Raw genomic sequence first — 27,122 nt, 5'->3', positions numbered from 1 at the left:
GCCACGGTGGGATTTGCTTCCTTGGCTGGCTGGTGGGCTTCCCTGTGCCCCTCTCTGCCATGCCTTTCCCTCTCCTCCCTTGCTGCCTTCTTGCCTCACTTTCTTTTCTCTTTCCCCCTCTAATCCATTTGTAGTGTGAACATATGCTTTCTTAGCATCCTTTACTCCCAATCATCTCCCTGGCAGGTTTCTCACCTCTCCCTGTGTGCACGGCTGTGGGTGTCTCTCTCCCAGAGACTGTTTCTGCTCACTCATCCCTCGCTGGCTCCCTCGCTCTGCAAATTTATTCTGTGAATGCAGCCTTTTTCCCGAGGTGAGCCGCTCGGCTGTAAATCTAGTGGCTTAAGTGAGTCAGTGCAAGTGGAAGGAGGTGGTGCCGGGAAGGGCAGAGTGACAGCAGGCACGAGAGGCCACCCATGGCAGATTACGGGGCAGGTGGGAGAGGAGAAGGTGAGGGTGATGTTCCTAAAAAGTAAAGATTGCAAAGGTTTTTAAAATGCACATGAAATGCGATTAATGAAATCCTGGCTGTCAATACCCTCTCTTTAGCAAAGAGACCACCAGCAGAAGTGACGCTGCCCTTCCCAACAGCAGCCCCCGCTGCGCAGAGCCCTCCCGGGGACGTGAGAGGTCACGCTGCATCAACCCTGCTGACTTTAATGTCCCTCTGAAATCCTGGATGGGGCCTTGTGCTGCTGGAAGGGAGACATTCCGAGGAGGGCAGAACCTGATGAATGTGTTGGGAGCCAGCTTTCCCGCTGCTGGAGAAAGGAAGGTGAGGAGCTGCCTTGCAGAGCAGAGAACCAAGGGACCATCCACCTTCCTCCTGAGCTTGACCAGTGCCTGCATGTGGGGACCTGTGGTCCCCACATTTTTGTCCACATGGACCACATGCACAGGAATACATTTTAGCTGACAACGGTTCTGCAGCTTGCCGTGCATGCAGCCAGTGCACCTGGAGCTATTCCCAGATGTCTCTCCTCGTTAATGCCCCCTTAGCAATTTTCTGAGGACCAGCCTCCATCTCCAGCATTAAAATCAGCCCCTTCCTCTTTGATTTATGGATATTAATCCATGCCATCAGGCAAGAGGCATGACATGTCTACATAATATATTCATTATTAAATTGGGGTTTGTTCCTTTCCTTTCTCCTCCACCTTCAAGGCTGCATCTTTCTTACCTTCCGGCAACATTTGAACTCCCATGCTGCACTCAGAAAGACAGCTTCCAACATGGAGCAATCAGCATCACTTGGTAGGTCAGCCTTGCAAGTTCATGCCTCCTCCCCGGAGTCCCCACTCAGACTCTGGCAGAGAGAGGACCCTCTCGACCCCATCTCCAAGGGTACGGCTGCTCCAGCACTGTGCTCAGGGTAAGCGCTGATGCGGCCAGGGCTGGGGGATGCTGTCAATCCCACGTCACTTATCCTGATCATAACACAGGACAGGCCAACTGCGTGAGCCCGCTGGCAGCCCTGCCTGAAACAGTGCCCAGGCAGGGATCCAGCCAGCGTGGGTTTCTTCTGCAGTCATTCAGATGCTGGCTCTGGGTCAGTAATGGCTAATGCTGGCCAGCCCTCTGATTCAGGGACCAAAACCCAGATAATATAGCGTTAGCTACGCCGGCTCCAGTCTCCCACCTGCTCAAGCCATGCTCCTGGCTTTGGGATGGCAGCCACCTTTGCAACACAGTGCTGACTTCCACAGTGCCATGCTGTTCCCAAAGTATGTGGCAAATGAGATTTAGCAGCCGGCCCTTGGCTCCTAGTGGTCTCACCATACTATGTCCTGGGAAGAAAGAAAGATGTCAGGATCTTGTCATGGGGCTGCTTTCATTTTCCTTTCCCATGTCTGTGCTCTGTAAGACCTCAGCCTGTTCTGCATGCTCTGGACAGCCCTTGGACTCCTCGTGGTGCCCAGGATGATGTTCCTGCAGGGCACAAATCTCAGCCCACCATTGTAAGTGTAGCCTTCCGCTAGGGCAGCACCCTGCAGGGGTGATGGTTGTCCCCCTCCCCTGCTCAGCTTTGGGGCTCTCTCCCAGCCCTGATGCCTGGTGGTGATGCCCTTAATCCTGCTGAGATGCACTCTGTTCCACATGACAATTTCTGCAGACCCATCTCCCTGCTCCGGTCATTTGTTCTTGTCAAGGAATGGGGGGCAGGGAGTTTTGGGGATCCCATCCCTCTACTTCCAGGCTTCACAGGCTCCTCAGCACATTCATTGCACATTTCTGGACCTCACTGTTGGCAGCGTGACAGCTCTGATGGGACAGTAAGGTAGAGTTATCTCAGCTTTTCCCCTTGATAACCCAAATCCAAGAAGTCCCTGCAGCTCATGTGCCTGCCAGCCTGCTATGGACCATACCTCTCAGCACAGGACCTTCACAGGGGCTTGTAGGCTCTGCACACCAGGTCCTCTCTGCAAGCTGTGCTTGTCTCTGTTGCCTAGTAAGGGTTGAAAGACAAGCTTGTCTTGTTGCAAGCTGTGCCTCTTGAAACACAGCCTGTCCCATCCTGTAGAAGGGGGCTATAAGAAAGCTGGGGACATACTTTTTAGCAGTGCCTGTTATGGTACAACGAGGGTTAATGGTTTTAAACTAAAGGAGGGGAGATTCGGGTTAGACACGAGGAAGAAAAACTTTACAGTGAGGATGGTGAGAGAGGTTGCCCAGAGAGGTGGTGGATGAACCATCTCTGGAGACATCCCAGGCCAGGCTGGACTGAGCAACCTGATCTGGGTGAAGATGTTCCTATTCATGACAGGGGTTGGACTAGATGAGCTTTGAAGGTCCCTTCCAACCCAAACTATTCTATGATCCCCACTCCCCAGCTCCACTCAGGCTAAGCTACTGGTTTCTCCAGACCTCACCCTGCTATGAAACAACAATTAAAGGCAAAGAATGCAATTAAAATCTGACAGCACCTCTCTGGCTTTGCAGCCTGGCTTAGCTGAGGCTCCTCTGAAGTACCTCCCTCTCTTGCCCACAGCCGAAGGGATTGTCCCCACTTTGCGCTGCCCACACAACTCTCCCCATCCCCGTCCCCGCCACGGCTCTGTGCTTCCCACGGCTCCCTGGGACAGCGATGAGGGGAAGCAGCAGGACGTTAGCAACTTCAGGAGCTCAAGAGCAGTTTGAAAAATATTTGTGTTCTTTTGGTAAAAATGACTCCATCCCAGTGGTAATAAGGCTGCTTTTGTTCAGCAGGCTCTTAGCAGTGATTATTGTTGTTTTTCAATTTAAAAAACCAGACAGTCTATTTATAATGTATAGTACGTGGACTGAGATTTTTTTTGTTTTCTTTAACTAAGCCTTTAAAACGTGCTCTCAGTTCCACTACTGACAACCCAAGGAAGCAGAGGGTGATCTGTCATCTGCAGACCCCACAAGTGAAATGATAAAGCGAAGCATAGTTAACGGAGCACGGCTGCAGCGATGCTTTGGGGAAACAGTGGAAGATGCCAGGTGGGAAAGGTCTGGGGCTGTAGCCAGGAGGTTCTTTCGGTGGTGTTGGAAGGGCTCTGGACACAGGAGCAAAGTACTTGGAGTATCTACAGCTACACCACTGTCTATCTTTCTCTCTTGTCCAAAGTGGAGGTTGATCAGAGCTGACATCGGCACCATCCGCAGTGCTCTCAGCATGGAGACCAGGAGACACGCCAAACTCTGGTCTTTGGCCTAGCACTGACACCAAGCTGGCAAAGACCTCTGAAAAGTAGCTAATGCCCAGTGTTCCTGTCTGTATTTCCCCACACAGACCCTTTACTCCCACCATTAAGTTATTTTCTTAATTAAATATAGATTATGGCACTGGGAATAAGGGATTATTACTTATTCATAAGCTACTTAGATTTTAAAGTGTGTGCAGAGCAGGGCTTATCAGACATCTGTGTCTGCATCATTTCCATGTCAAGGGCCAAGGTGAGCTCCGGCGGCTGCCAGGCTTTACCCCCAACCTCGCTCCTCTTCCCTCCCCGTGTTCTCCACACCTGGAGGAGCTCTCCTGTCTCTCCCTTGCTGTCTCCTTTCCTGTTGAGTCTTGCCAGCCTTTTCCCAAGGAAACCATTCTCACTGCCATCTCGCAGGCTGTTCCAGCCCCTCCAGTACACCTCTGCTTTGCCCCCTTTCTCCCTGCATCTCTCTCCCTGCGCTTTCCCCAGCCCTCTTGCTGTGCCTGCGGCTGAAGCTCGGCCGCTTCGCCTGGCCCCCACGGAAGAATGGGGACTTATCAGGAGGCAGGTCCACAGGAGGTGCTTTTTTGCAGTTTTCTAGAAATTCCTCCCAGTACCTGGGTAATTGTTGCCTGACCTTCAGCCAGTCCCGGGGGACAGGAGGAGGAGGCAGGAGAAGGTGCGGTTGGCAAGCTGATGGGGGAAGCAGAGGAAGGAAAGTGGGGTGGGAAGGTGGGTGGTGGTGTAGGTCCCTGATGCTCTCCCAAAGCCTTGTTCCCAAGCGGAATGATTTGGAGCTGCTCCCTCCACCCTGGAACAAGCAGCAGCTTCACAAAGCCTCTTTCTGTGTCTTAAAAAGTAGAGCACTCCAACCTCTGAGCAAGCAATGATGGTGATAATAATAATCATAGTGATACTAACAGCAACAATAAAAACCTCTGACCTGGTTTGTGCACATCAGGGTGGACTCCTGTCTCCATCTTAGTCCAGTTTTTGCTGTCCCCAGGTATTGCCATTAAACCCAGTGCTACAGGGCTTCTCCTGGTCTGTTCACAAGTCCCCAGGTGGGGAACAGGGCAGCTCATCATGTGCTGACCTGAAAAGAAAAGGAACAAGAAATCCCATTGCTCATCTCCCCTCCATCCTCCCGGCTCCAGGTCTGTCCCCAGGGCTGCAGCAGGGTCCCAGCATTTCACAGCAGACAGCCCCATTCCCACCCTTGGGGACCCATTAGCATTTCCATCATGCTCATTGCATCTCCTCCTATTGTTTCTGCACTGTGCCTGGCTGAGATGGCAGCGTGGGACCAATTCTCTGTGAGCCAGCCTGATGCCTTCGTCCTCTGCTGTCCCAGTGCCTCCCATGTGGTTCTGTCCAACTATTTTAAGGACTAATGCAAAGTCCTGGCTCAATAGCCCTGAGGACTAAAGACCTTTTGTCAACAGAGCAGATACAAGACAAGCTGCTGCAAGATTCCTTAGAGAAAATGATCTTGATAAATTGGAGAAATGGCATGGAATCAATACACTGAAATTCAATAAAGTCAAGTGCAAAGGGCTTCACTTAGGAAGGTGATATCAAAATCACAGATATTAGATGGAGAGGAACTGGTAAGCCAGCAGGAGAGCAGTTGAGGCTTGAGCAGTGGAGTAGCCCTCAAACTGAGCAACAGACAATAACCTCGTGCTTTAGAAAGGGAAAGAGATATTACCCGGAGATATATTAACAGTTTCAGATGGAAGACAGCGAGGTAATTTATTTGGCTAGTGAGGCATCAACTAGAGACACAAACTTCCAGGTTTGGGCATCGCAACTTCAAGAGAGATTCAGACAAATTGATGGAGTTCAGGGAGTTTGGAAAACATGCCCTGGGAAGATGGGGTGCGGGAGCTGGGTTTGTGCTCCAGGACAGAGACAGCTGAAGACAAGGGGGTGTGCAACATTCCTCCAGTGTGGAAAAGGCAGTTATAAAAATTATGGTGATCAATTGGTTGAGGGCTGGACAAGCTGTAATAGGCTTAAATTGCAGCCAAGAGGTCAGATGCTCAGGAAAAACTTCCTAAGAGCAAGGCTGGCTGAGAGCCTGTGAAGGGTGTGTGGGAGCCCTGACCCTGCAGGGCTCAGCAACCAACCAAAGAAGCATCCACATGGAGGTGGCCCCCATGCAAGTCCCACTCTCTCACTGCAGGAATGAGGTTTTGCCAGCACCCTGAGCAGGATTAGCCATGTCTTTGGGGTTACCAGACTGAGACAAGCAATTTGCTTCCTGCTGGCTCCTGTCCTCTTACCAGCCATACCAGGTCATGGCCAACCTCCCAGTGCCCACAGGGGTAATGTCCCTGGCCTGCCCAGTTCATCCCACCAACCCAGGGTCCTTCCAGCTGTCCCTCACACACCTGGGCAAGATGCCCTCAGCCACACTTCTCTGGGTTTCTTCTGCCATCAGACCACAATTTCATTTCTGCCCATCTTGGGGATACCTGAAGAGCCTATCTGGGATCTAAGACAGGGGAAGAAGATGGAGACAAATGTGACTTTGCAGCGAGCAAATTACTAGATAGAGTTGTTCCTGAGTCTTACAGTCCCATCTTCGAAGGGTCTGGACCACCCATCCCTCTGATATGGCCACAGTGACTCCACGCCTGATCGTGCTGAAACCTTTAGGATTTCGCTGTCATGACCAGGGGCACCTGGATATATCTACGCACCTATGAAATTCATTTACTCCTCTGACTTACACCACAGGCTGCAAAAGCCAATAAAAGAAACCAAAGACTAAAATGGTCAAGCCGGGGTGTCTCCAAGGATGCGTTGCTGGACCAGTCACACATCCCCATGGCCTCAGCCCCACTGACTTGATTTTTCAGTAATTTGGTGGCTAGCTGCAGCCCTCCACCAGATCAATCCCTCTCAATTGCATTTTTTTATCATAATTAATGTTTGCTGTGTAATTACATTGATTTTTTTAATGTGCATTGAAAGATGAGGGGAATTCGTAGCCTGAGTGTGCAAGCGAGGGAGGGAGTGAGACAGCTGAAGCTCACTGAGCTGAAGGGGAGAGCAGCAGGGGCTGCACAGGGGATCTGATCAAATACCCCATGTTACACAGGGGCTTTAGTGAGCTGCAGCAACAGAAGGCTGGGCATGGGAATGTTTGCACTGCTGCTCCTTTTTTTGCCTCCACCAGCCCCTGCTCTTTACCCACTGGCTCTGGTGAAGCCCAGGGAGGGGAGGGCTGGTTGTCTGCAGCCCTGTTTCCACTACTGAGCTCAGCAGGGAATGAGATTTTATTTATTTACCAAGTCACAGTGGGAAGAGGGCTTTCAGGGCAGCCTGAGCTTCTCAGAGCCGTGAGGAGTGGATAAAAACCTCCTCCAGCTTTGTGCAGGGAGGCTCCTGCAAATAAACCTCAGCCTGGGCACAGCCAGGGCTGTTTCCCCCCCTGCTCCTCGCTCGCTTGTGCTACCAGCAGCTTTGTCATGAGCATGTATAAATGTAAAAGGCACCTGTAAGCCTCCCAGGCTGCCTTGTGCTTTCTGAATAGCCAAACTGCTTATAGGCAGCACCTGCGCAGCAAGCCCCAGGAGATGCTGCGAGAAGGCAGCTTTTGGAACTCAGCACTCAGGGCTGTCGAAACTGTGAGGATTTGGGTGGCAACGCCGGCGATGAGCTTAAAGATCCTCTTAGTCACGATAAAACCTACCTGGGGGGTGCTGGAGTTCCAGACCTTGCGATGAAGAAGGATCCTGGGCTTTCAGCCATCCAGGGGTGTCTGCTGCTTTCTGCATTTGCTGTGGCAAGGTCTGCAGCTGGCAGGGTTGCAATGCCGATGCCACAGCAGCATGGGTGGTGACATCTCCCAGCCTGCATCTGGGGTGCTGCAAATACGCAGAAGTTTGTCACAGCATGGGTGCACATGGCAGGTCTCTGCAGCTATTGCAGAGCTGCCGTGTAAATGGCAGAAGGGTGGTTTGCGTTCACATTGCTTACACCCCCTTTGGGTTCAGCAAATACTGTAAGTCACTGTCGGTGGCACGAGCTGCTCTAAAGGGGTGGTGTGAGGTGGGGGAGGCACCCACAGGGTAGGTGCCCAGCAAGGACTGGGGTGCAAACACTGCTCACAATGCTGAGGGAAAGGCCAAATCCCTCTGCACCTCCTCCGACCATAACACCAGAGCTGGGTTGACAGCCCAGCTCTCCAGGCATTTATTCAGAAGAGGTATTACAAACTCATCACCTGCTCCTCTCCAAGCTTTCTCCTTGTTAGAGGGACATCTCTGTATTTTTTTCACGGCATCTTGTTTTCCATCGCCTGTTAATTACGTGCCCTCCAAGGATCATTCTTAGCTGAGCAGTTCAGAGGAGGCCACATAGAACCGGCTCAGCATTGCCCAGATGAGAACACTGTGACAATCGCTGCTGAAAAGCAGCCTTGTTGCGCACAGGTGTTATTAAGCAGCCACAGATGTTATACATTTTTTCAATTAAAAACCCATAAATTAAAAAAAATAACGAGGGAAGCACTACAGCTCAGCAGAGACAAAGGAGCAAGCTGTCAGTGCTGTTGTGCTGGGCACACTCGCCACTCTGGGCAGCAAAACACTCAGCTGGTCAAACAATGTGACGGCCGAACATCTGCAGGGACTTTGTGTTATAGTGCTGGTGCGAGGAACATTTGATTTCTGCATTGGCGAGGGGCCTTCAGTCCTATTTGCTCCTCCTTTTTCTTGGCTGGTGTTGGGGAGAGGTAGGACCAGTCCTGGAGCTGCAGCCATTGGTGGCCACTCCTTGCATTTGGGTGGATGTTGCAGGAATTGGAAATGAGCCCTTTAAGTAGGCTGCGAGCCCACTGGTATGACAAAAGTTTTGTCTTCAGGCTTTGAGAGCTGTGGTGCATGGAGGTGGCTTTCCCTTCTGTGTGTTGTGTGTGCCCTAAATGCAATTACTTGGCTCCTACCATGTCTGATATTATTATTGTTCTTGCTATCTTTGGTACTTTTATGGCCCCATCACCATAGTAACTGAGCATCTCAAAACCCTGTGAGGAGGGAATAATATTATTCCCATTGTAGAGTTGGGGGAAGTGAAGCACAGCAAGGAACAGAGCTGGAGATGCAGGAGGACTTGGACAAGTCCATTCCATCCATTGACAGGGACTTGGGGATCATACTGCTGCTATTTCAAATTTTAAGCAGTCACCCTAACTTTTCTTGGGCAGCCCCAGGCCATGTTTCCATCCCACTTCTCTTCCTTCTGTCTTGAGTTACCTAAATAATAACCTCCCCCCTGGAGCTGCTCCCTCCTGGGCTCTCTCTTGCTGCCCCTGTCCTGTGGACCACCAGCCGATGGGCACTGCCCAAGGCAGGGGAAGTGTTGATTTGCTCTGCTGAAGACCTTTCATGTTTCACAGACTGAATGCATCTCAGGCCAGCCCCTGCTCAAACACATCTTTAAATATTGGATGAAAACCAGCATAGCATCAGAGCGAGACATGTCAAGTTTTCTTCATCCCTGATCTATTCCAGGCTAATTTCTACCATCGGGGTTTAGTTGTTTTTCCTGAGAGATGGCTGATAGAGATTCAGGAAGAGGGGTTTGAAACAACATCTTCTGCAGCACAAGCAAATGATTCAACAGGTAACAAGGAGCCAAAAGCCTGACTTCATGTCCACCTGCCTGCCCCTGGCCAGGCTGTTCTCTCCTTCCCTGGGCACCTTCTCCTGGTGGGATGAGGCTGTTCCCTCCCCGCTTCCCATACCACCAGCTCTTGGCTCCCAGTGTTGCCATCATGTTCCCCAACATGCCAGCTCCTCATTGCCTTCCGTGCCTGGGGTCGTTCTGGAATAAAACAATCTTCAATTATTCCTCTCCCTTTTTTCCCCCTTTTGTGCAATAGATCATTTTTTAATTAAAAAAACGCCTCACGGAAGTGTAACAGGCTATTAAATGTTTTGGTCCATAATTAACATCAAACCTCTGACTTAAAATCTTTATGGATTGAGTGAGCTCCATTAGCTGCTACGTGAATAATGCTGCGCAACTCTCAGAGGCCCATGGGGTTCAAATCACCCCATTTCCACTACAAAGGGGAACAAGAAAATAATAAATAAAAAGCAGGTCCTCTCTGGGGATGCACTGCTTCTGTCCCTGTGTCCATTGCACTGTGGACCACCCTGGGACAAGCAAACCCCCTCTGCACCCAGCGCTTCCCCCAGGGTGGGTATCAGACCCCTCTGGCAACCAGGAGTCCCGGCATTTTGCGCAGGGGAAGGCAGGACATGACCCTGGAGGAAAGTTACCTCCTTGCACAAATGGCTCCCTGATAAATACAGCAGCGGTGGCATGAGCAGCAGGGCAAAGACAATAGCGTACAATCTCTTGTGGGGATTAGCACAGTGGTGGTGAACCCCCGTCGGCAATGACAGATGTGGCTGATGGGGTGCTCTTGCAAGCAGGTGGGAATGCACTTGCATGCTTTCCACCCTCCTTTGTGGCTCCCAAGGGAAGGACGGGAGCTGGCAAGTTGCCTTCTTGTTTTATGCTCATGCCAGCGGGTTGGAGACAAACCCCACGCATGGAGGAGAAGGCAGCGGAGCCCTATGTGTTGCCCCTGCAGCACAAACCCAACGGGCACCACGCCTGTGCCAAAGCTGGCCCCAAATTGCTGCCCAGCACAAGCTGCTCGTCACCTCGAGCTCTAGTGTAGCGTGTCCAAAATGCAGGTTTGGGGCTGCCCAACTTCAACGGGTCATTGAGCATCATTACTGATGCATGTCCCAGGCACACACTCACTGCCTTCTCCAGAGGACTTGGAGGTTGTGGAGCTCTGAATGTCCATGATTCAACTGATGATTCTCAGCATTTGCTATAATTAATTAATTGCATTTCACAGCCCTGGATCGCCATCCAGCATTGGCTCTTGGCAGCGGTGACATTTCTGTTGGGGTTGCTGGCAAATTTCAAGCATTCCCACCCATACTTTAGGGTGGAAATAACACTGGAGCTGAAGCATTGGTCTTGGATACTGCTGGATTATGGATGACCAGCTCTTGTTTGAGCTGATGAATGCAGCTCCCACCTTGCCAATTTATGGTATTATTCCTTCTGAGCATCTCAACTGACATGTTCATTATGGCCATCGGACACAAATTGACTCACTTCTATATTCTTGGCTTTCTGAATGAAGCTGGATTTAGGAGATACTGGTGTTCCCACTAGGTTTTTGCTGTATACTTAGCTATTAGCCTGCTCTTGCTAAGCAGCTCTGGACTGTCTTTCAGGCTTTGCTTGTACATGGAATGAGCTGTCAATTCAAAAAGCCTTGGCTGCATTTCATAGCCTGGCTGTCACTCAAATGCTCATAGCAGCGAGGCCATCAGAAGCAGACACTTTCCAATGTATGAGAGGATGGTCAACTTTCAGCATGCTTCTGTTTTTCCCTGGAGCCTAAATTCATTTTTTCCTTGAAGTAAAGGAAACTTGGTCCACATGAGACAGGATCCTACTGCAATCCCCAGTGCTACATTGGCAGCTCAGCCATCTGCTGTGACCCATTTCCTCCTTCCAGCTCCAGGTCTTTGATGAGTAGGAGAGCCTGAGGACAAGGGCCAGGCTCTAGCACTGTGGAGGAGACACATCTCCCAAGCAAGAGCTGCTTGGGACAGCACTGCCCCATGAACACGAACTACCAAGACATGCTGCGGTGGTGTCCAGAAGCCAGGCTGGACCCCAGGCACAACCGAGGCAACCACAATGTGGGAAAAGAAAGGCAGAAGCAGACTTAACACTACAGGCTATGTTAGAATTAGTCCAAGCCCTGGTATGGTCCCATTGTGTTGTGTGAGGGAGCTGGGACTATCTTCCCCCAGGCAGGGCTTGCCTGTCCCAGAGCATTCCAGGGAGAACCAGAGTGATATTTTAATAAGCTAAGTATGAGTTGCATCCCCAGCCCCCTCCTTGAGACTGATGTTGGGCAGTGAGGCTGAAAATTAATCACTTCCAGGGTTTTCAATACTTTTTTTTCATTATTTCTTCCTTTTTTTCTTAATGTTTATCTCAGCTATGCTAAACTTTAAGTGAACAGAATATGGGATACACAGCAGCCAGTCTGCCAGCTCCCATCTGCTCTCCCCCAGCAGCCCAGCCCTGCAGGTCAGCAAGGTTTGCTGCCTGTGGAGAAAACAAAACCAGGGGAGAGCCCAGTTTCTGCTGCTTTGTTTCCAACACTGCCTAGGGGTGGTATTAACTCAAGCACCGCTTCAATCAAGCTAGCTTCTGCTGAGTCAGCTCCATTTAAAACTTGGCCTTTCCAAAAGACCGCAACTCTCAGAAACCCTGGCCAAGATTTTATGGGTAAATATAAAATGAATTAGGAGGTAGGTTTCAAAATAAAGGATTGCTCTTGGAATCCAGGGGTAATAATAATTTCTCCCAAGAACATAGAATTCTCTTAATTTTGAGCCCAAAGGTGCATGCTCAGCAGCGCAGCGGAGATGCTGCTGGGTGGAATGGGATTGAGCTGCTCTTGGACACCTTGGTGGGCCCCAGTGCTGGCCCCACCTGGGCTGGAAGGAGCCCTTTTTTGTTCGCTTTTTGCCTTTGTAGCAACAATACTCTGAGCTGGTTGAAAAACATGTTCAAACAAGTCTATTCATTCAGAAACTGGTGATTCAACTCCACCTAATTGTTTGGAGGGGAGAGATTGATTTCATTGATGTTTTCAGCAAGGACATTATCAAATAGGTTTCATTTGGATGGTGTCATTTCGGCTTGCCTGCGCAGCATGGCTGGGGTGCTCAGCTTTGCAATAGAGCAGCTGAAAGAGACAGGAGAGAAAAAAAAAAAATCCATTTTGAAGTATTTCTTTACTCCAAGAAAAATCACCTGATACATGCACTCGTGCCCCCAATCTGTCACAAAATCCCATTTTGCTATCTTGGAAGTTCTCACAAGCTGAAGTGTCTAGGATTCATCCAGCTGTAGTGATTGCTGCAGGATGATCTTGCTTTGGGCAATCCAGGAGCACCAGACCTCACCACGGGGACATGGAGTGTCCCAGCACATCCCTTTTCCCCATGGAAAGCCCAAGAGATATTTGCCAACCTGTCCCCAAGCAGCATTTGTGTGTTTGTAGTGGCAGAGCCCCTCCACCTCCCAGGTAACCCACTGCCGTGCTCCATGAGCCGTTTTTGTCCTGATGTCTAACCTGATTTCTCCTGCTGTAATTTAAGCCGATTATTTCTTGTCCTGTCCACCATAGACATAAAGAACAGATTATTCTCTTCCCCTTGGCAGCAGCCTTTTAAGCACTTGAAGACTGTTATCACATCTCTTCTTCCATCATCTCTTTTAGGCTAAATAACCCAGTTCTTTCAATCTTTCTTTGTAGGTCATGTCTTATAGACCTCTGATCATTCTGTTTCCTCCGCGCTGCCTGCAGCAGCACCACCTCCTTTTTGATATGAGCTACCAATACCAGAATCTACTCCAGTACAGACTTCAGCAGCCCTGAATGGACAACAAAGATGATTTTATGAGTCTTGTAGCTCATATATCCCAGGGCGCTGTCTGCCTCTTGATGCGACACTGATACCTCGTGTTTGGCTCATGACCCACTATAATTCATAGATCTTTTCTTGGGGAACTGCTGCTGATTGTAGGCTTGGTGTTTGAGGTTTTGAGGTGAATAGCAAAAGGCAGGAATGGAGTGTCCTGAGTGAAGGTTGTAGTCTCTTCTACTTGTCGGTCTCCTCCAGATTCTGATTTTGGTGTGTTCATGTATTCAAAGTACACTTCTGGTCAGGGTTTTGACTAGGCTGTGTGATACCTGCGTTGGATGCTATTCAGTCCATGCTGAGTAACTTCACTGGTGATCCTTTATGTTGCTAGCTCCAATTGCCTCATAATTTCTAGTCCTTTATCTCTTTTATGGATGTCCTTTCACAGTCTAACACATACTTGTGTTTAACACTGGATAATCAGCATTTTATGCAAAAAAAAAAAAGATTATATTTGTAATTTTCTGCAGTCCACAGGGCACTGAAAAGCAGACCAGAATGAGCTGGCCGCATCCTCTAGGAGCCATGTTTAGTGAGCGGGGTGTTCTTCCATGACTTGATTATTTTTCTTTAGAAATTGGAAGTTTCTGTTCAGAAGGACTCACTGGTGGAAAGCTAAAGGCTGCTCCCCAGGGCTCAGCACTAAAGGGACTCAATGTAAGGGCTCCAGACAGTCCCAGGGGAAGCACTTCCACCACCCAGCCATGGAGACAGTCTTGTTCTCAATGAGCATTTAAATCACTTATGCAACATGGGAAAGCCACAGCCCCAGAGATGGGGCAGGACTGGTGCTGCTGTGCAGTGATTCATGGGGACAAGGAGGGGAAGGAACGCCTGTGCTCCTGGGTCAGAGCTGACCCGTCAGCAGACCTGATTGTCTGTCCTGCCAGCAGCTTTGTTCTCCTGCAGACAGCAGCGCTGGAAATCCCAGCCATGGGAAAGAAATGCAGGTCACTGCTGGGACACACTCTCCAGGCAAGGGATTGCACGCAAAGGTATGCGAGTTATGATAGTAATTAATGTGGACACTGCTGGTAATGGCAGGGCTGGTGCTTTAAGTAAGTGCACGGAGGCAGGAAATGAGCTCCATCAATTTTTAAGATGTCAGCTGTTTCGTGGGGCAGCTGCAGAGATGGGAACAACTGGACCCTGGTTTGTCAGGCAGCCCCTGCCCACAGCCGGATGCACACACTCTCCTCCCATACCATGGGATGGACCTGCCCAGCTGCCTGCAGGGAGGGACCCTGGAAAGCTGGATATGGTCCCAGTTCAGCAAGACTGTGGGTCACAGGAGGATATTCAACCATTCAATCAGAGTCACTTACATGATGACGGTTTAGATGAAGGTGTCCATGTTGCTGGTTCCAGCTCTTCAGTCCATGCTTGCAGCACGTCTCAGTTCAGCAAAGCACATTTGACTGCAGGTAAGAGCATCTAAACACCAAACCCTACTCATGTAGTAGAAGGACCTGAGGGGTATTTCCAATATTTGGGAAACCACCCTGTTCCCACTGAAAACCAGGCATCTTTTGTCCCCAGTTCCCTCAGAGTCAGGACAGAGACTGTCGCAGAGCTGGTGTTTTTATGGACTGGCTGCTCTCTGCCTTTGCGGTTCTAATTACATTGTATATTTTGCAAATAAAAACGTCCTTTTTGATGATATCTGTCAGGAAAGCTCTCCAGCATTTCCAAGTACAGAGAGGGGGAGAGGCAACTGATCAAAAGCAAGCTGTAATGAGCTATCAGAGGCAAGCCCAAGGTCACTGGAGGCAGAAGGGCCATCGTCACACTGGTTTGTGATGCTCAGCTGGCTCCCCACTCCTCTGTTCCCATCATTGTAGCTGATCGCTTGGACCTGCACACCCTAAATAACACACTGGTGGAGACAGTCATGCTGTGTGGGCACCATGGTTTAAACACAACTAGCGGAGGGGAGGGATGCTTACCTCACTGGGCAGATGGGACAGACGCATGCCAAGACCAAGGCCCCGCTCCCCATGGGCGTGAAGACATCCAGTTGTTCTCAAAGAGCTGGAAGCACTGCAGGAGTCCTCTGCTGGGGGAGGCACAATGTTTGCAACAGGCGGAGATCTGGAGCACTGATGTGCAGAAATCTAGGGCAGCAAAGAGAAGAGATCTGGATAATCAAGGAGAAGAGATCTAGGGCATGGAGGAGCAGAGGGCTAGGTAATCAAGGAGTAATGATCTAAGGCATCGAGTAGGGTAGCTCTAAGGCATCGAAGAGTGGAGTCCTGGAGCACTGTGGAGACACGCTCTGTCTCAGAGGGATGCTCCCAGAGCACCAGCATCACTCCTGGGCTCACGGACTGATGCTGAGGGCCATGCAGGGAGGTGGAGGTGGGACTGATGCCCAGCCCTGGGTGCAGCTCCAACCAGCCTTTCACAGTCCAGGGTAGAAGGGGACAAACTTCCTCAAGAAACTCCAGGCAGCATAGTAAACTCACAGGGTTGTTCGGGACAGCTGCGTGGTCCTCGACAGGGGAACCACGGGGTTGCTTCAGCCAGTGGAAGGAGCCTGGCTCCACGTCGCCCGCAGCAGTAAACATGATCTGTCTGAAAAATAGTCATGTTAACAGTTATTGATCTATAACTTTTAACCAATTTCTTTTTTACAATATTGGATTGCATCCTAATTTTAGCTTTTTATGGTCGGCACTGCGCAAATTCCACTCCATCAGCAAAAAACAGCCCCTGTGGGCCAATCTGCACCTTCCATTGAGCTGAATGATAGAGGACTGGAACAATATTTTTCGACAGATCGGTTCCTGTTCAGGGTTGCGGTCGCCATTATGCAAATCGAGCCATAAGAAGTTTAAAAGTCTGGAACCATTATATTTCTTTATTTCATTAACATCAATGCAAGCAGGCGAGTTAATACAACAGAGTGATCCCATTCCAAGGCTTACACATAATGGTCCCTCCATCATTTACCAAGACTGGCGGTTTCCCCTAATGGGCACTCTCAGCAGCTGGACGGGGACACCGAGGCATTTTTTGCAGCATGCAGCTGGACCAGGGGTGGGTAACGAATGTCTCGGTGTGGATTAGCACACAGGAATCCTCTGCCCGAGCTGGCAGATGGCTGGGAGGGCCCTGCTCCTTGCAGCAGGCAGACATGCAGGAGGATGGGAGGACAAGTAGGGGATCAGTTGCAAGGGCTTGATTTCCCAATAGCTCTGTGGGGATTTTTGTTCCCTTGTCAGGGCACCTGCACAGAATCTCTTACGTGCTGTCCTCACCTCTAATTCACTGCACGGGCCAGGAGAAGTTGCTTGGGCAGAGATGCTCTGGTGTGCATAGGCACATGGGATTCACATTTACAGGGCAAGGCAGGAAGCACTAAGTGTTGTTTGTCGCACGTCCTCCTGCTCTGGTGCTGGACACACACATTTTCCCAGCACAATAGCAATATGAGGAGCTGATGTCTGATTTAATGCAAGCATGATGTTATAGGGCAGAGAGACTTGTGCTTCAGCATGTGCCCCAGTGCCCCAGCTGATGTTCATCCCTCCTCCAGCATATCAGCACCACCACAAACATAGACCTTCACAGTCAGCTCCATCCCACCAAGGCACAGATACATTAACTAAAACAGCAATGCAGAAAGACACAAATCCCTTTCTGGCCCAAATCAGCTGAAGGTACTAGCAGCCAGCTCCTCTTTACAAATAGAACACTATTACATAGTGCTATCATGCCAGCAAGGAAATTACAGAGTCCTGGGACTTAATGCTTGCATTACTGTCTTAGGGAAGGGAGTGGGTAATACCTGGCCATCCACAAAAGCCAGCCCACCCTATGTAGTCCAGCAACCCTGTGAGAAGCTTACACTCCTTCCTGTACCATATACCCTCTTCCAGCCTTCTAACTCACACAAAAGAGGCACAAACATATGCACACTCACACATATATATTTGCATAGATCTGGAAAATAAAGATCACAGCATGCCACACTAATGGATCCCAGCACTATAATAGTTCCATTACAAATAGCAATGTCTCAGAGCATTACTGCTAAAGACTCTACCTTTTAGTGTTGAAACTTTTTAATTGTTTTCAAAATACACAATCAATCACAGTTAATCAAGGAATCATGAAGAAGCTATCATACACAAATACAGCATACAAACCACAATTAATGACCACTTAACCAATGGTAGGAAAGAAAATAGGATTATTTATTAGTGTTTATGAACAGTAATGGATTAAGTAATGAAGCAGTAGCATGGGGGTATGTTAGTCTGTGATATTTAACACCAAGTGGCCATAAGTAACTTTCCAGTGAACAGGGCAATTACACAATTTAGAGTGATCTTTTCAAAGGAAGGAGATACTGTTTCTCCCTCACGCAAACACAACCATTGCCCATGAATGGAAGGTGGGGACCAGGCTGAGAGCAATTCCTGGTTCTCAGTGCAGAGCCAGCCCCTGTCCTAGGGCTGGGCTACAAACCTGTCAGGCACAGCCTTGCTCTGCCGCCCACTGCCAAAAATGCCTCAGGGCTGCCTTTAGCCAGGTGTCCATCCCTAACCTGCCAGGGATGCTGCCTCACCATAAGCCCAGCTGGACAGCTCTAGCTTTAATATTGAGAGTGATCAAAATCCAGCTGGATGCCCTGTCCCAGCCTTGAAGAACCAATTCCTCCTGTCTCAGAGTGTCCCACAGCCTGATGGGCCAGAAAAGAGTGAGCAAAACAAGGGCTGGAGGTTGTTAATCCTGTGCCTGAGCCAAGGACGGTGAGCTTGGGCAGGGCAAAGGAGGTAAAGTCCATGGAGGCAGCTTGGAGGCCCCTAAGGTCTGTCCTTGACCATAGCTCCAGGTGGTCTATCCAGGATTTAGTACAAAAGACTGTTCTGCCTAAGCTGGCTTTATTTCACACCCACGTAGCAAAAGAGTTGCAAGCCCACAACCGCAGTCTACCAAGACACGCACTGGTACACTCCTACCCAGGCTGCCTGCAGACCCGTTTTGCTCTTTGTGTGCTGGCTCAAGACCTTCCCATGCCTTGTTGCAATGCCAGCTGTCCCCAGGGACAGTCACAGGGATGTGGCATTCAGTCGGTGAGTGGTGGCAGAGCCCTGCTCCCTCCTGTGACACAGCCCTCACCTTGCTACTGTGCACCCAACATTTCACAGCCAGAGCCATTTGGTTTCTCTTAATTAATAAACAGTACCCAGGACCCCGCTCCTAGTTGCCTGGCACATAGTGCAACGGAGAGGTAGTGATGAAGTGACTCCTGGTAAAGAGGAAGGGAGAATCCATAAGAAACGTTGTCCTGTTAGACTGTTCCCTTGAAGGCAAGTGCCATTGAACACAAAAACACCACCAGCACATCACCCTAGCTGGTGTTCCTGCAGAAACTGGGGGACTGGGTGAGTCCCCCTCGGGGCAGGAGCATTGGGATATGCTTGAGCACAGACATTTCTGCAGCAAGATGGAGATCTCAAGCTTGACCAGGGACAGCTTTTAGCACTGGACTTACACTCCTATTAGTCATCTCAGAACACATTAGTGCAGTCTAGGGTTGGGGCTGGAGGTCTGAAAAGTGGCCAAGAGCAGCTCAGACCTCATAACCACATCCTCCCTGGGGTTTTGGTGTGGGGCCGAGGATGCTGCAGCTCTTCACTTGGAGCCTTCCCCTCCAGCAGTGTCCCTCCCCACAACGCTTGGGCTCACACACACATCAGCGCCTTCCTCTCCTTCACTGGCTTTTTTTTATTGCCTTGCAAGTTGGCCTCAGGATGTTTTATCACACCATAGCACATAATACAAATGAAAAACAAAGGGGAAAAGTTTGAATTTTTTTTTTTTTAATATATTCATCCCTGTGCAGAGGAACAATGATCCATCTGATTAAATCTGCATGCTAGAGTTTATTAAACCGGGTTGGCCTCTCGCTTTCTCTCTCCTTTAGGCAGGGACAAGCTCATTAAAATGAACATGCTCTGCTCCCTCCCTGTTGCAATCCCACTCCACACCGTCTCTGTGCTGCCGCTATCTTGTAGGTATCACTAGCAGGTGATGAATAGGGCTCTGCAATTCAGTGTTCTCTGGCAGTAGCACAGCAGCTGAGCCTTGGTGTGTTTTTTTGGCAAAGGGTACAAGACACCTTTAGCCTACCAGTGCCTCATGGCTGCTGTGAACATACATCCAAGAAGGTGTCAGAAAAGGCCTATTAAAATTGGAGGGTGCTGGGAGGGCAGGGACTGACCACTTCACTCCAGCCCTGCCCCAGCACCTGATGTGTCATTTACTTCCCCAGGAGCTCGGATTCTCATCTGTAAAATGGGTTTGATAGACACTGCTTCCCCATTAGGATAATTAATGGCTATAAAGCGCTTTGGATCCTGCACTAAGAATAAACTCATCTGTAATGCCAAGGTGACGGGTGGGCATCTAAGACAGTCTCTCCCCTGGGACCAGGTCCCTGTGCAGGGTCCCCAATTCTGCCAGCAGCTGCCCACCCTGCAGCCCTCCACTCTTCTTGGGCTACCCCAGGAGGGTCCCCAGCCACACTCATTGGGGAGGCATTTCCAGCAGGACAGTATTTGCTGCAGCTACTTTTCCTCCTCAGCAGCCCTTCAGATGCAACTTAAGTCTGTTACACCCTGGCAATAACAGTGGCTTAGGCCATATAATCCCTCCTTTGCTTGACTTTGGGTTATTTTGAGCAGGAGATTAAAGGAGATTATCTGCATCACCTGAGATGCTGCACTTTCTATCTCTACCCCCTTCCCTCCATCCCCACAGCCCACCCAGGCAACAAAACCCCTCTCTCCTTCCCCTGTCCTCCCCCACACTCATCTTGGGGCAGCTGCCTGGCTGCAGGGTGCTGCCATGTGTTGGTCCATCATCAGCCTCCTTCCCTGGACCCAGCTTCTCACTTGGTCACACATGTATCCTGCACACCCGCCTCCTGAGCCAAGTCCAGAGATGCTCCACAGCAGGGCAAAGGGAAAGGAGGGCATCCCGACACACCATAGCACTAACTGGGAATTAGCTGTTTGGTGGGCTTCTCCTTGAGAAGGAGGTGAGGGCAGAGAGGATAAACAAAGCCCCCCTTTGGGCCCTAAGACTTGTCGCAGGGACTTCTGGGTCCTGCAGCAGCCACTTGTCTCCACAGCCAGAGGATGGAGAAGGATTGCCCCTTTGGAGCACCCCACACTATCAAAACAAAAAAGTCACAGCACCACAGAAGCACTGAAAAATATGTCTGTGTTTCATGCCCAAGGAGGAATCCTTGTTGCCTGGCAGCACCCAGGCATCGCCCAGACAGGTCAGGGAGCTCCTTCCCATGTTTTGGGGACCACACGCTGCTCTCCTGCTCACTTCAGCTTGGATTCAGCAAAGCACTTAAACACTGGTTTGAATCCCTTGCAAAGCCTTGCAGAAATCAGCAACTTTGCTGAATCAAGGTCTAAACAGGCAGAGGTACTAGCAGTTACGAGGAAAGTTCATTTTCCCTCCTATCCGAGAGAGAGATGCTCATACATTGCAGGGGTGGGGAGCAGCTATCAAGAAGTAATAGTTCCCCTGGAAAGCAAACACCCACACGTGGCATCCCGCCAGCACACGTGTGACCTGCGTACACATTCACAACAAGCTCACACCTTCATGGGCTGTTTTTCCTCATTTCAGACTACACCAGGCTAGAATCCATCTGCCACCCTGGAAATTAATAGCAATCATTAAACAAAAAGAGCTGGCAAAAAGAAGCCTGAGGTGAAAAGCAGCTATTTCTGCCAGAAAAAAAATTAAAACTATTTAGACATACAGAAAGTCATTTATTACTGTGAAGTCCTCCCTCCACCTGGGGTTTAAATCTCATTACAGTTTGTCCAAAACAGATGTTACCCTTTTAGCAGTAGATTATTAACGATAAACTCCATTCCTCCAGAGAGGGTGGGTGTTCTGGGTTCACTTGCTTTTTCAAGTCCAGTAACCTCCACATGAAATGCTTATGAAAAGGACAGGCAATCCAAATCGTGCATAGCTCCCTACTTCTATTGTCTTGGACTCCAAAGGTTTTCCTTCCCACTCTCCACACCTTTCGGAGTTCTCAGGTTGAGCAGGGAAATACAGCAGCCCAGAGGATGTCCACAGACCCTGCTGAGGAGCAGATGTGACATTGACGAAAGGCTTTTGTGTACCTCAAACCCACCCTAACACACCAACAGCTCCTACTGCTGCTTTTCCCCCAGCAGTTTGGCATTAACCATGTGTCAGACAAAACCATTTTCTCTCAGATGAAACCTGACATGTACGTGACCCATTTTTTCCAAGCTTCTCTCCTTCTCACACGGTTTTTGGGTAAAAGTCTGTTTCATTGGATTGTAGGCTTGCTGGTACCATAGAGGAGGCCCAGTGGTCCCTCACGTCTGTGACTGAGCATTCTCTATGGGCAAAGATGAGCTTTGCTTATTTCCACAAGTGCAGAGGCATATTACAGTGGGAAATCAGCCAGCCTTGAGAGAAACACTGACTGGCACCCAATTTAACCAGCCAAGCCCACAGCAGAGCCCTAGCTTTGTTCTGTTGATATTTAACATAATAAAGATACCTGCTCAGGAATCTAGGATCCAAATTAACCACGCTGTGAACACAATCAAATGAGACATTAATATCAGCTCCACACTAATATGGCCATCTGGCTGCCCAGCCATCCCCCTGAACATTTCAGGTAGGAAGAAGCACATCCCTAGAACTCTCCGGAGACCCTGCTAAATAGATGTTCTCATGATGCCTCTCAGAACATGCCTGGGAAGCCAGCAAGGACCAGCTGTTTTGGGACTGTTGATGGTGAAGCCAGCATCGGCATCTCAGGGCTCTCTCAGAAAACACTTTTTGCTTTCAGAACAATTTTTTCTGCACTCCGAGTGATGTTGCAAGGGGTCTGCTGCTGGCCCTGTTTATCTATGGGTGCTCATGACTGGAACAAGGTCATTCCTTCAGCACAGCATGTCCCAGGCCTTCAGGCTTTATGGCTCATAACCAAACCCTTCATGCAGCCCTGAGGAACCTAAGAGGAGCCCCAGGCAATGTACCCACCACCCTGTAGGTGTGAGGTATCCTCACATGTCCAGCCACACTGTGTCAAAGGCATGGCAGAATAACTGCAGGGACTAGGCTAGCAGGAGGAAAAAGCTGTAAGTTCAGGCTGAAATTAAGCTGTTAAACAGCAGGTCAGGTGAATAAACACCCATAACTACCTTACAAGCTCTGCCCTCTGCCAGAGTGTACAGTCACTGCTACCCTTGCATCTCCGTCCACCACCTCATGCTAATCTGCACCAACCCTTCATCCTCTCACCCTCATCCCAGACCTCCAGCATCCAGGCCCACCAAGCCACCACCATGGTGGGACCACTGTGTCCCACACCCCTTGACTCCAGCTCCTCCTAGCACTGCAGGGACCTGGAGGGCACAGTGGGGCTGAACATCTGCCCTTCATGGGGCCAACAAACTAGAGTGGCATGGTTATTTGTTTGTGGCACAGGTATTTGAGTTTCCAGTGCCAGATGAAGGCATGCCACACACTTTGGAAATGCTCTTTGGCCAGGAGGCTTTACCCTTTGCCCTTGCCAGTGTTACAGGTGAACTTGCTGACTGCTCTTAGCCATCTCAGATTGAGTTGTGTGGCTGTTGTGTGGCAACATCATGCCTCTAAGTCATTCCCCTCATTACCCTACAGCATCCATTCAAACCTATAATCTCAATTTGCATATGCACATTCAAGTCCATGCAGCTGATAAGGGTGCCTTGGAGACCTGGACTGTTCTAGAACAGTTGTGCTCAGGATATGTTTTGGATCTTCTAGTGATTCCTGGCCAGAGGGGCCACATGAGGAGTGTCCTTTGAAATTTTAGCAGGAAAGCAAGTGTCTGTGACTACTACTGAAACAACAGCCCCACAGCCTGTTAAAGTTTTTCTTCTCTAGAAACACAGCATTGGTTTGGTTTGAGACATCAGGGTTGGAAATGCTGCAGAGAACCTGTCTTGACCTAGGGACAAGGAGGGTCCCTCTAAGAGCTGACAAACCTGAGCTCTTCCTGCAGAGCCAAGTGCAGGAGCAGGGCTGGGTGAGCTGTGCATGGAAGGTGGTCATGCTTGGTTTCCTCTGCAATGCTGTTATCCTGAATAAACATTAGATTGGTTTTGGAGAGCTGCCCAGATGATCATTAACCTTCTCATGGCCCGTGACAGGAAGCCAGCCTGCAGCACTGGGCTAAAATTAGGCCTGTAGGGCACTGGGTCTTGCCAGATGTTGCTATATCTGGGCAGAAACCCTCTTCAAAAAGTGGACAGTCAGAGTTCAGCCTTAAGCCAGACTCCCCAGCTCCTGAGGACATGAACTACATTAAAATCACAAAATAATTTAGGTTGGAAGAGACATCTGGAAGTCTTCTCCAAGCAGAGAAGCAGGAAAAACTTCAATGGTGAATGAGTCAGTGAGAGGTTAGTAGAGTGTTTGCTTACAGCACAGCCGTAGCAATTTCTGTGTGCAGGATACTTGCTGATGAGAAGGTGAATTCCTTTTTGCCTACCCAGCAACCATCTTCCAAGTAGCAGCAAAGATCTGAGGAAGGATGACAATGCAGCAGAGACAAGGCAAGGTTTAGATTGTCAGTGCTGAGGAACAACAGCAGCTTCTCTTCCCAGTGCGGGGCTGGCTCCCTCCATCACAGCCATGCTGGAAAAACATGCTTTGATCTCCAGCATTATTTAAGGGGGCAAAATGAGGGTTCTGCTTCCACACCAGACCTCTGCTTTCCCGCAGCCTAACATCAGCATAACCACCCCATTATAGAGCTATGATTCAGGCTGATTATTTCTAAGGATGAACCCCCAACAAGTAAATACTAGAAGAGGCTTTTTCCCATGGAAACACACTTTTCTTATTACTACTGTTGTACCTGAGCAGAGCTCTTAGTTCTCCGCATCCCCTAAAATCTTTTTTCTCTTCACCTTCCTCTACCTCTCCTCCTCTGATTGCATTCCATGGTTCTTGGAGAGCTCAACTGCACTGTCACAGCCTGAAGTGACATTTCACATCTGCCCATGCTGGTGTTTCAGAAGGCTGGTTGAATGCACAAGGTAACCCAGCTGGGCTTAGGACATTGTTCACCAGGAAGATCATTTATGCATTTACTTAAACTCAGCAGAGAGTTTTGCTCAGTGGCCCACAGCAGTGTGTGGTAGGGTTGTCATCTTGATAGACTCTGGAAGCTAAGCAACATGAGATGGGTGTAAATGGATTCAGATGGCAGACGAGTTAAAAGCAGATTATCTGTATTTCCTGAAATCCCAAGAGCTAACCTATCTTGAAAATATTGTCATTTTAATCCAGAATTTATTTTGCCATAGAACAAAAAGGTTCCTAAAAATGGTTTGTGCAAATGAGTTTGTTTTGGCCATTCCCAGACCACAGTGCTGGCCTCAGCCTGGCTGGTGAGGGCACAATGGCCTCACACTAGGGCTCCCATCAGACACTACAGTACCTGCAAGTTTACAGCTAAATTGGCCTGAATGTGAACTTCCAGGGAAGATATAACTTTTAAACCAAAGGTTTCATTTTGCAGAAAGCACATTTTACACCAGAAAACCATTTTACTGGAGAACTCCCCACGTGACCAGCTGCAGAGTAAGCTGTCACCTATAGAAATCCATAGTCTGGCTGTTCAAAGGAAAGGCAAGGCAGGAGCCAGGGGTGACCCCAGCCCAAGGACTTCCCTCCCCACCCAAGGTGGTGTCTCCCAGCTCAGGAACACAGCAGTCAAGGTGCTGCCAACATTGACAGGAGATGAACCGTATCCAGGGTCCATCCAAGGAGCCCAGGCAGGAGCAAAAGCCAGTGGGGCCAGGGATAGCACTGGACACAAGTTACAGAGCACGTCTGAGGGATCCACCCAGAAGATAAGCCACTTACCACACAGGCCTGAAGTCTATCCTGGAAGCAGGACCATAAGCAGGACTGGAGACAGGCTCACCAACACCAGAGCTCAAGAGAAAACTAAAGACTCAGGGCTGAGCTTATATGGAGCTCCTGAGCCCATGAGCAGAGGGTGTGGGTGGAGGCTCCAGGTGAGGCTGATCAGGGCCATTAGTGACTTAAGGACCTTGACAACCAGGTGCATTTGAGGTGCCTCAGATTGACATTCATTTGGCCATTGGTCTGCAGAAAGTGTTCCATGTCTCCTGGAAAGACACTGTAAGATGATCCAACAGCCAGAAAATCTGTGGACACTGAAGAGCTGTCAGTGTCTTAGTCTCTGTTGACTTGTATTCCCCTTGATAAAAACAACCCAGAGAGAGAAACATTGGCCCTGGCACTGTATAAAGTCTGTGAGTGTTGGTACACCAGTAATAGTAATGAATGACCCTATATAGAGACCAATTTCTGTTTGTTTCTTCCAGCCCACCCCAGAAAAGTGATTTCTTACCCACCTCTCCCACCTGGCTACTTGGCATCTAGTCCATGACCTCCCAAGGTCTCAGTAAAAGCTCTGCTGGATGCGATGCTGGGCACTTCTCACTCAGCCCCACTTTACCTCTCTGCTTCATTCCTCCTTCATCTCTCTCCCAACCTCAGTGGAAAATATATCTCTTCTCCCTTGCCTATTTTTCTTAAATAATAAATAATAGCAGGAGAGAGAGAGTAGAATTGACTGGAGAACTCTATTATCTAACACTGTGAGGCATTTGGGAATAAGGTTGGGATGCACAAAATGCTGCCTAAACCCTGTCTGTGGAGGCAATATTAGTACCATGACCTCTGGATATAAAATTAACTTGAATTTTGCAGGCCTGGGCATCTTTATTATTCAGCATGGTTGTGATTTTGACCAACATCACTCAGCAGGATGCGTGTAGCAAACACCAGGAATATGAATGAGCAGAAAAAACTGCCTGGAAGCTTCCTTTTCCCACCTGACATATACAGGATGGATGTCAAGCCATTTAGGGGAGACTTCATCGCTAATAAATATATTCTCTGCCATCTTGGAGCTGCCTCCTTGGATTATTTTATGCATAATGAAGAGCCAAGGTTCATCTTAAAATTTGGTGCCTGATAGCTGACTTTTCCGTCCCCACCTCTTTGGTTGACAAAACATTTATCATTTGTAATGTATTGCTCCCCTTTTCCTATGGCTCTCTTTGTAGCATGGCTCCTTAATTTATTGATAAAATGGCCCAAGTGGCTGTGAAAGTGGGTCTAAGAGAGGCTGAACCACGGCCAGCTGGAGGTGGAGCAGCTGAGGGAGAACGAAGTTACGGAGATGCAGAAATGCCAAGGCGGGGAGCACTGGTGGGTGTATGCGTGTATACACACGCACACACGCGCCTGCATATTAATCTGGCTCCTTGCCTCCATTCAGTAAATCTAATCCACAGTTTGAAATAACTCACTCAGTAGAATAACAAAATTAGGAATTGAGTGCCAGGACAGCATATTATTATATGTGCTGCCCAGCTCGCTCTCTCTGTACCTACCCAGCCCCCATGGCTGCTTTGTTTGCTTCCTTGCAGCTGCTGCTCTGGTTTAATTTACTGAGATGCCATTAGTCAGGAGATGGAAGTAAAAACTTACCAGCCAGCCTGCACTGGTTTTTGGAGCCCCAGTTTTGCCTTTTCCTTTCCATCTCAGTTGCTGTGGGCTTGCAGCCAGGACAAGGTTGCTGCTGCCCCAGTGCAGGCTGCAGCCCCGTGGGCATCTCAAAATCAGAGAGGTCCCTCTGGGCCGCTGGGTTGGTGATGGGGCCCAGGGCTGGGGAAGCAGGGACAGGTAGGAGTGGAGGACATCGTGGGTCAGGGCTGAGGATCAACAGGGAGAAGGACAGATCCAGGCTTCAGTAAGGATACTGGAGATGAGGCAA

General features: G+C 49.4%; 1 protein-coding gene and 1 long non-coding RNA gene across 4 annotated transcripts in view; one reads left to right on the top strand and one right to left on the bottom strand.

Moving 5' to 3' along the window:
• Positions 1-27,122, top strand: part of ELFN1 (extracellular leucine rich repeat and fibronectin type III domain containing 1) — a 105,923-nt gene that overhangs the window by 70,836 nt on the left and 7,965 nt on the right. The window lies entirely within an intron of this gene.
• Positions 9,503-25,296, bottom strand: LOC110360176 (uncharacterized). The gene is made up of 4 exons (XR_002415893.2): positions 25,175-25,296; positions 15,694-15,802; positions 15,175-15,342; positions 9,503-12,486 (listed from the first exon to the last, which is right to left on the bottom strand). It is a non-coding gene; the product is annotated as an uncharacterized LOC110360176 (long non-coding RNA).

Source organism: Columba livia, chromosome 15 (genome assembly GCF_036013475.1).
Source record: "Columba livia isolate bColLiv1 breed racing homer chromosome 15, bColLiv1.pat.W.v2, whole genome shotgun sequence".
Lineage (NCBI taxonomy): Eukaryota > Metazoa > Chordata > Aves > Columbiformes > Columbidae > Columba > Columba livia.
Note: the sequence above shows the minus strand (reverse complement) of the source record. Positions and strands in the feature narration are given on the sequence as shown.